General features: G+C 36.0%; 1 pseudogene; it reads right to left on the bottom strand.

Moving 5' to 3' along the window:
- Positions 1 to 642: 642 nt before the first annotated feature.
- Positions 643 to 7,636, bottom strand: LOC122135700 (annotated as a pseudogene).
- Positions 7,637 to 7,724: the final 88 nt, after the last annotated feature.

The raw sequence follows: 7,724 nt of genomic DNA, 5'->3' as shown, positions 1-7,724 counted from the left end.
TTTACACGGCCAGAAAACAACCAGGACGAAAAATAATAACACTGTCAGTGATACTTTATTGTAAGCAAAACCTCAATTTCAATAATTTCATCTTGTGGATAATCTGGAGTCGATATATTAATAACAATAAACAGCTAACAGTGATTAACTTTGGCAGTCTCTTGTATTAATTATATAATAATAAATAAACAAACTTTGTTAATCTTAACAAAATGGACTCGTGTGAACATAAAATCAAAATAAAATCATTTTAGCTAAGGCCTCAGTCCAAACAATCAAAAAAAGTGGCAACTCTCCTCATAATCTTCACCAGTAATGATAATTAAAATTAGATTAATAATCTTAACACAAGACTCTCCTTCGCTGCAACACAAGTGTGATCACTGATCTTTGGGAATCCAGCTTTCATGAGTTCAGTATTCACTTCAGATGGCATGTAGAAAAATAATCTACAATAACAAAAAAAAAAAATTCACAGTGATCTTTGTCTTCATGCATCCAGCACTTGTGTCGTATCATACTTTATATTTCTCTTTCGCTCGGTCACTTAATATGCAGATATGCTGAAAGATACAAAGATACATAATTCAGATCAGACAAACAAAAATTGACACGGGGGAACACTTGCACTCTATACTCAAGTTATGCAGTGCACACAATTCGTCGAGACACAGACAGAACCACTGTCCACCCAAATCCCTGAAAATTCCTTGTAGTCCCTAAAGCATATCCCACTAGGAACTTGTCAGGGACTTCAACTCGCAATTCGAACAACACAGAACAAGAAACCAAAAAATTAAACACGCACGGACGAGAAAAAAAATTAGATTTTGCAGAAAGAAGCTTTTCGCCATTGTGTTCATTATAATTTAACACAGTCCAAAAGAACATGATTAAAACTAAATAAATAATATAAATTATAATGTTTCCGCAAACATGAACTAATTCAGTTTTTCATGACAATTATGCACATACCAAAAATATATAATAAAATTATAAAATTATAATGAGCTAATTGAGATTTTCAGGAATGATCTCTAATAAGTTTTCCGCAAACATGAACTAATTCAGTTTAAATATGAATTATATATATATGGTTTGCATTTGCATTATTTTCATGATAATTAAGCACATTCCAAAAAAACATGATTAAAAAATAGATAAATAAATTATTATATGATACATATTCAATGTTATAATTATGTAATATTGTTTTCACAACAATTTTGCACATTCCAAAAAATATTTTGCAAAATTATATAATTATAATCAGCTAATTGAAAACATGAACTAATTCAGTTTAAATATGAATTTATATATATTTATGGTTTGCATTTGCATTATTTTCATGGTAATTAAGCAAATTCCAAAAAAACATGATTAAAAGATAGATAAATAAATAAATAAATAATTATATGATACATTATTCAATGTTATAATTATTTCATATTATTTTCATAACAATTTTGCACATTCCAAAAAATATTTTGAAAATAAAATTATATAAGTATAATCAGCTAATTGAAAACATGAACTAATTCAGCTGAATCTCACAAAGAAATGTCAGGCATATTTTACATATTATATATTTACATAATATATTATTCAATATCATTATAAAAAAAATCTAACTAGAAAAAAATGATTATATAATAATATAATTAAGATGTTATGATGTGATGCTTCATCGTGTTCAAAGGCAGGTTCATCTCAGTGTAACATATTTAACGGTGCATTTAATTAATATTTTGCTCTACTAAAAATGGTTGGTTGCATTATTATTTGCAGGGGATCTATCAATGATTCTCCATCCCCCTGATAACTGACTCCAAGCACTTAGAGCACAGACGGATGGATGGATGGATATAAAGAGCTTATCAGCTTTCTGTCTAAAAGCATTGCATAACTACTCTGAACACAGACAGATGAATAATACATCCAACTACATAAATCCAGAGTGTTTGATTTCTCAAAGTGATGCGGATTAAGCACAAAATGTTCATAATATCCAATAAAATCCAGAGATGAGCAACATGAAGGAACTCACAGTCTGGACGGTACCCTGAGCTCCTGGGGGTCCTTTTCACAAGTAAACTGAAACGACATGACATTAAATATTGTGAGATATCAAAAATGAAAAGTTTAGCAAGGCCATGTAACCATAAATGATAAATGTGCTTATTACACAGCTCTCCCAAGGATGCTCATGCCTTACCTGACGACCTTCACCATTTTAGGATGACATTCATTTAATAGTTTGAGCAGTGTTTCCATAGTTCTGCCTGTCTCTACAATGTCCTTGAGCACAAAAAGAGATTTCATTTGCTTTCATCATCTGTACACTACACTGAACACATGCTCTTGTGAACACACTTGACACGAGTGCACCGACTTAAAAAATGAGCCTCACCTCGACTATGAGCACATTCTGGAGGAAAAAGAGAGAAGAGAAATGATCACCGCAATAAATGAGATTTTACAATATATTCAAATAGAAAGCAGTTCTTTTACATTGTAATGTCAAATAAATCAATAAATGCAGCCTTGGTGTGAGCAAAAAAGATATTTCTTTCAAAAACATTAAATATTCTGACAAACCTCAAACTTTTGAATAGAGTAAAAATAGAAAACAAATTAAAAAAAAAATGCAAAGTTCAAATCAAAACTCACTTTGCCAGTAAGGGCAGATAATTCATCTCCACCAATAACCTTTACAGAGTTTGTAGACTGATCATTCTGAGGAGCATCAGAGCAGAACAAAGAGAAAATAACACCTTCAGTGAATGACATGAACTCAAAACAGCCCCTCCGACAGAAAATCACAGAACATTAGTTAATAGGTAAATACAAATAAAAAAAAGTGTGCAAATGGCCAGCTTGTATTTCTGTTAAAGCACATATATGAATTCTTTTGGTACAAAACTAAACTGCATTATTTGAGTCTTGAAGTCATCTCAGTAATCATCATTATGAAGTGGAAACAGCTTTTCTAGGTGGATGAACTTACAGTTATACTGTGGATATATTAAAATTCTGGCCAATGGCAATAAACCAACGGTTATTTTCATTATGTTAATTAAATGATAAACACTGATAAATGCTAATAAAATTCTACAGTATTTGGTCAAAAAAACACTAAAAACTAAAATCTAACATTGTAAATGCTACTGGGAACTTAGGCATAAAATGATCAAAGAACAGATATTAGTTTTATGTCATTATATTAAACCTATTACTGTTTTTAAAGTCAACATGAAATGTAAACTCAACCGATCAATTTTCTAAATGCTTCTTACTTTCATTGCGTGCTTTAAAGATAACTTAGCTGAGCAAAGGTAGTCCATTTCAATTTTTTTTTTGTATCAATACAATGAAAATTGAATGATTTATAATAGTGGGCTGCATTAATTAATCGAATTTCTGATCGCGATAACAATTATGGATGCCACAATTATGTAATCGCTTAAATCAGCAATTAATCGCTCAAAGTCCATTAGTGTTATTTTGCAGCATGCTTTAAAGTGCCGTACACACCGGGACGAATATGCGGCCGCGTTATTCCGCCAGCGTTTTTTCAACGGCGTTTTTTTTTGTGTTCACACCCAAGCGATTTTCGCTGACGATGAGCCGAGTGAACATCCTTTCATTCCCCTGACATTAGATGGCACTTAATGAAAAACAGAGAAACTAGAAAATTACTTTGTAATCGCTGTCCCGCGTGTGTCATATAGTTCTTTGTGTTCCGACACCAACGAGACAAGCAACCCTACATTCATCTTGCCTTGCATCTTCTTCGGCTTATTTCTTCCCGCAGTGTAGACGCCTACTGGCTAATCTTCTTCGCCGGTACTATGTGTGGCTCCGCAAGACTTTTTGTGTTGAGCGCCCCCAAGGCGTGTTTTACGTACTTCCGAAGCCCAGAACGTGTGCAAAGGCGCCCATTCTCATTGGTCGTAATAGTTTTGACGCGGTGCGTCAAACCCAAAAAAAACGAACCGGGCGTTTTTGTTAAAAAACATCGCTTTACGCTGGATTTTTCTCCGCGTCGTTGTGCACACCTCACATTGGCGCCCCCTTTGTTTATCACGAGGCTTAAACGTCGGCGAATATCGCCGCGAAATTCGTCCCTGTGTGAACAGGCCTTAGATGTGTTTTCTTTCTTTCCTGACACGTTCTCTTAAGATTTTTCCCATTATTTAGATTTTAGTTTAGTATTAGGCATTATATACCATTTCATATTGTACGTTTTTTATAATTAAAGAGAAACCATCCTTGTATCAGATTTGACATGACCTTATAACTATAGAGAATGCACTACAAGTTTTTCAGTTAATGTTTTTTAAGTAAAAAATACGCCTGCAGTTGCATCAAAACCATTAATTCAATGGACAAATCTAAGAAAAAAAAAGTATTACAAACACCTCAGCGACACTTAGGGTTTTTTGTCATAATTGTGCACCCCTATTTATATAACTTTATTAATTTATTCAAAAGTAATTGAAATTTCAACTGAAGGGTTGCTGCACGAAGAAAACCTAAAATAAAAACTCATCAGGTTTTTGAATAGATGACAGGGAGTAAATATGACCACTGTCATTTGCCGGTGAGGACTGCTCACACCCTTGTCAGTTTCCTGTAATATACCCATTTCAAAGCCAACAGCTAATGAAATTGCTAAGATTTGTTATAACCCAAAAAATAGGAAAGCAGACAGCTAGATCTGAATGATTTAGGGGCAGTGCTGATATGATGCCTGACCCTACACCGAGTAGCTCTTTAGTCTGATGAAATCCCATTCCATGGCACAGAAGACTTATCGGCGGTTAATGAATTCAACTTCGTCTTGAATGAAATCCATTAATGTTCCTCGAAGAAGAAACTTATTAAACACCCTCCTTTCAGAACGCAGAGGGCCACGGAAAGGGAGTGAATTATGCCCGCAAAGCCGGTCCCTAAAACTAAGGAAAATATCTCGCTCTGTGCCAAGAACCTTTCAGTCCTTCCGAGAAAATCAGACCTTGAAAGTGGTGTTGGCATTCAATTTATGCTTTCATTACAGTGGCTGAAGTCATGCCAAAGGGGAGGGGTCAGTCGAGAGATGCTTGTGGGAAATTTTTTAAAACGATCAAAAGGGAAGTGCCTAATTCAAAATCACATGCCATCTCGTCTGGCGCTAGACATCCATTAACAGAAACAGGAGGCGAAGCACGGGGCTCTTGGGGTGTGGGACGAGAAACAGAGGGGAGTCCCCAAAGGAACGCGCGCGCCACGGCAAATAACACTGTCATCTGTAATCGATTCACAAATGAAGACATTGCCCAATCTCACCGTGAACACCAAACACAATCCTGTATTAAAGACAGCAAAGCAATAATACTGTAGGAAACTAACTAACGTAACCTGTCCCGTTGAGGAGCCAGCTAGTGTATGAGGATGAACACTTGTCCCAGTATAAACTAAAACCATCTTACCAGATGTTTCAGTGCACCACAAGCGGGGGGGGGGAGACTCGGAGGTGCAACGACGTTTCCCTTCGCAAATGTCATCAAGCGATGCGTAAAACAAAAAACTTAAGCAACTGCTTTGTGCGTGAACGTCTTGGACGAAGAAACACGGAGACTTATAATATTTAAGTAATTACTGTTTTTAAATCTACAACGAGTTTATCCACTGTAAAAATCTGTTTTCGAAAGTTTATACAAAAATACGTAAAAAAAGAGTATTATTTCGTCTTGTCTAGTTTTCAAAGTTTCACATTTAATTGCAGTTCAATGGTGATTACTTGCTGTTTCTTTGGGTAATTATTTTGTGAAATTATACTCTAGCAGTTTCCTTCTGAGAATACAAATGGTGTTTCCACTTAATTTTGGTGAGTGTATTTTGAGTTTCTGAAGTGTGTGAGACCGTGTGTGTAGTATTTGTGCAGTGACAAAGAACAGGTCAGTAAAGAGATATAGAGGGTAAAAAAACAGTTTTTGTCATCCCAGTCTGATAGGGGGGGTAGCAAAAGAGGTGGAATCTGGATAATTCAAAGGAGCAGGTCCTAGCCGAAATAATGATATAGGTAAATTAACAAAGTGTCGAGTCTATCTCTCACGTTGCACAAAAACAAAAAAAAAAAGTTATTTTAGAGACAAAAAGAGTTTAATTCGCAATGACACTTCTTTATTTTGTCAAATTTTTCACATCCCAAACACTCACAACAAAAATGTTTTTTTTTAAAATGGGTCATCTTTTACTTACATTCAAGTAGAATATAAAATTCAGTCTACTCACCATCAACATTTTTAGCGACAAAAACAATTAAGGTGCAGCACATTACAAGGGGCTGAATTATGCTGTAACTGTTTGCTGAAGAGTTGCAATCCAGCCATTAAAAGTAGTAAGTCCGACACTAAAATATTTAAAAAAAAAAAACTTGCCTTGCATGTCTAATATGTAGGGTTTTTTCCGCAACCACACTATGAACAGATGGTGATATACATTGCTTGTTATAGCTTTTTTGTAAAAAGAGGGTGATGAAGAGTTAAGGTTTGCAGTCATCTAAGTAGAATATCCAGGAGTGTGAATTGTTCCGGGAGGTGATGTGTGATATTTCCTCAGCGAATTTCTGCCTCACAGGATTCATGTTCAAGGACATGCACTTTGACCAGCAGAACATCTGCTTAGGTCTGAATGTGTCATGTCTGTGTTATTCTAGGTGAATGTGCAGGGTATCATATCCCTCACGATGATAATAGGCTATTGAATCTGGTTCTTTACCGGCGAACTTCAAACTAATGTCCAACCAAAGCTCTGGGTTAGAAACCCTGAAACCGCCTTTCACGTGCTTGTTGGACGGTCCCCCGAGTCCTTAAAGTAGGATTTGGAGGTGTGTGTTGTGTGCACAAGCAAGGTCCATATGCCATTATATTCCAGATAGCAAGTGAAGGTAGTATTCCACAATATAGCGCATCAGTCGTATGGTCTACATTTATGGTCATTTATAGTCGTTGTTTGTTCATACAATTTTTGGGGCTTGACGGCTGCAGTCCTTTGTTTTCACATTTTATGGAAGAGAGGCAAAACTTCCTCTTTGTGTTAAGGATGAAGTAAATGATGAAAGGTATTTAGAATTTTTATATATATATATATATATATAGTAGATATATATCATATATATATATAATATACATATATATATATATATAAATTTTTTTTTTTTTTAATGATCTACTTTAAAACACTGTACAACGCTGATCCTATAGAAGGCACCCAATGGCGTCGCCTTGGCGAGGCACAAACCGGTTTAGAAACGCGATCAGGTTACAAAACACTCTATTTCGTGCGTTAATGACGGTATTCGTCACAGAAGAGTGCTGTTCAAAACGTGCGGTCTGAAAAATAAAGCTCATGAGCTGTATGAATAATTTAGGAGTTTGTGTTACAGGGGTAATAGTGAAGCCGAACCACCAAAAAAAAAAGGGAACACCTCATGACAACCTGTCGAAACGCGAAGCGTCCCCATCCGACGAAAATAGCGCGCTCGCGTTCAATAAAGCAACAGCGACGAGGCGCGCGGGGGTCCTGCTTACCTCCAGATACGAGGCCATTCTGCTGTTTGTCCCTTCAGGTTGGGTTTGGCGGTGGATCTCATGCCGCTGGAGGAGACTAGAGCAGCTCGGTCCGGCTCGCGTCCGGGTGAAAAGCGCTCAACATGCTTTGCAATGAAGTCAGCGCGACGC

The sequence above is a fragment of the Cyprinus carpio genome, chromosome A25 (assembly GCF_018340385.1).
Source record: "Cyprinus carpio isolate SPL01 chromosome A25, ASM1834038v1, whole genome shotgun sequence".
Lineage (NCBI taxonomy): Eukaryota > Metazoa > Chordata > Actinopteri > Cypriniformes > Cyprinidae > Cyprinus > Cyprinus carpio.
This window is presented reverse-complemented; position numbering and strand designations above follow the sequence as displayed.